General features: G+C 38.3%; 1 protein-coding gene across 1 annotated transcript in view; it reads left to right on the plus strand.

Annotated features, from left to right (window-relative positions):
* The window catches only part of LOC125035034, a 13693-nt gene that overhangs the window by 5252 nt on the left and 5941 nt on the right, over window positions 1-2500 (plus strand). The window lies entirely within an intron of this gene.

The following is a 2500-nucleotide window of genomic DNA, read 5'->3' on the forward strand; positions in this document are numbered from 1 at the left end:
GAAATCTTTTCAACTTGCTGACAGTTATTATAATTCCATTACCTTACCTGTTTTCCTTTTTCTGTCAGTCATGGAGAACTTAGTCAGTGCAGCTTAGAGTGCAGAGGAATAGATGGATATAGTAAATAAAACTATTTTCAGGTAAAAAGTGGTGGGAAACCAAAGAAATGATAATCCAGCATTACCCTGGAATACCTAAAATAATGAAGGTAAACAAAAAGTTGAATTACTGAAAACTAGTATTGTAGCTAGTCTCTAGTAATCTATATATATAGAGTGATGTGCGTGCATGTGTGTGTATGCGTGTGCATGTGTGTGTGGAATTCATGTTGTGTGTGTGTTTGTGTGTGCGTGTGTGTGTTTGTGTGTGCGTGTGTGTGTTTGTGTGTGCGTGTGTGTGTTTGTGTGTGCATGTGTGTGCGTGTGTGCGTGCGTGCGTGCGTGCGTGTGTGCGTGCGTGCGTGCGTGCGTGCGTGCGTGCGTGCGTGCGTGCGTGCGTGCGTGCGTGGGTGCGTGGGTGCGTGCGTGCGTGCATGCATGAGTGTGCATGTGTGTGCCTGCGTGCGTGTGTGCGTGTGTGTGTGTGTGCACGTGTGTGATTGTGTGCGTATGTGTACGTATGTGCATGTGTGAGTGTGCATGGGTGTGTGTGTGTGTGTGTGTGTGTGTGTGTGTGTGTGTGTGTGTGTGTGTGTGTGTGTGTGTGTGTGTGTGTGTGTGTGTGTGTGTGTGTGTGTGTGTGTGTGTGTGTGTGTGTGTGTGTGTGTGTGTGTCTGTGTGTGTCTGTGTGTGTGTGTGTGTGTGTGTGTGTGTGTGTGTGTGTGTGTGTGTGTGTGTGTGTGTGTGTGTGTGTGTGTGTGTGTGTGTGTGTGTGTGTGATGTATATAGTATCAATATCAGGTTGAATATTAATGAAAAAATAAAATTTTCCTAAAAAAGCAAAAAGCAGAGCTGCATATAAGTTGACTCTTAAGAAACCCATGAACTGATCATCAATAACTACAACATCTATTCACAATATTTTACCATGAGCTCTAGTAAACAAATTGCCAAGTTTCTCCAGCAGCATCCAAAGAATCCTGAACACTTTGATATATATATATTATATATATATATATATATATATATATATATATATATTATATATACTTATGCATATACAGACAGAAATATGTATGTATTATGTGTGGTGCTGTGTGTGAAAGGGCATTAGATGTGTAGGTAGTAGGTAATTGTGAGTGGGCTTGGGTATATATGGTTAAATGTCTGGGCTTGGTTATGTAGATGGTAATGGTATCTGGGGGTTGACTTGTGTAGGTAGGATGCAAAAAATGTGTGTGTGTGCATGCATCCATTCATTTGTGTGTGTGTGCATGTGCATGTGCGCACATGCACGCCTGTGTGTCCTTACACTTATGTGCATATGTATGTTTGTGTGTGAATGCAATGTTATTTTTCATTGACAAAATATTTCTCCCTATATATGAAAAGTTTTGCATGCTACATAAGTCATCATGTAAAATTGTGAATTGAATATTATCATATAACCCTCTTGTATGCTGTTTTAATTATGTCATAATTTAATTATGTTCTTTTTACCAAACTTTGCAATAGAAATTGTTACAACCCCTCACATGGACAGTATTGTGAGAAATTGCCAATTAGCATCTTAACTTGACAGAACAATGTGTCATCCATTACCAGTTTAAATGTCATGATATGCATTTAAACTATTTTTGACAACTGTTTAGGTAGAATGACACAACATACACTCAATATGTACTTAGATAGGAACCTAAATAATTGCAGTGTGCTGTTTATGGGAGAGTTCTAAAAGCTATTGAACATTTTCTGTATATTTTGTGGATGCATTCAGTAGTCATTATAAAAAAAGGGAGAGTGTATTGAGTGAATGAACATCCAGTTTTGCATGTAGAGATACAGCTCTATCTATGTGCAGTAAGATTGGGGTCTACAGTGTAAAGGATATTGCTTTGTTCTTGTATAGTTTGAAAGAGAAATTGCATTAGAATTTCACTGTAAATACCCCGTGCATGCTTTAATAAGAAGTGTTATTTTTTGTGTTTTTTTTTTTAAGCATATTGATGCTATTAGTTTTTCCCAAAGGCATCATATCTACCCTTGATATTCTTTTTTACATCTTGCAAAATTAATCACATATCCTAGAATGTATTTCAAGACAGGTGATTATTATCTCTATTGTTCCCTTTCTCCAGGTAATTCCATTCATTGTATGAATATTATAAGCAATTTTTTTGCAGTTGTGTACATGCTACTTCTGTCTCCCTAGCATTCAGAGAGGAAGTCTCTGAGCACACTTCTTTTATTGTCTGTAATTGGAAATACTTAGATGCCATTGCATCAAAAAATAAATTTAACCCTACAATGTGAAACCCAGAAGTCTCTGGGTGTCACTCATCCCTGTGACTTCTGGAAAACGTCCAGCCATTTGGCCGGGGAGTCCGCTACATGTAGCAGA

The sequence above is a fragment of the Penaeus chinensis genome, chromosome 2, assembly GCF_019202785.1.
Source record: "Penaeus chinensis breed Huanghai No. 1 chromosome 2, ASM1920278v2, whole genome shotgun sequence".
Lineage (NCBI taxonomy): Eukaryota > Metazoa > Arthropoda > Malacostraca > Decapoda > Penaeidae > Penaeus > Penaeus chinensis.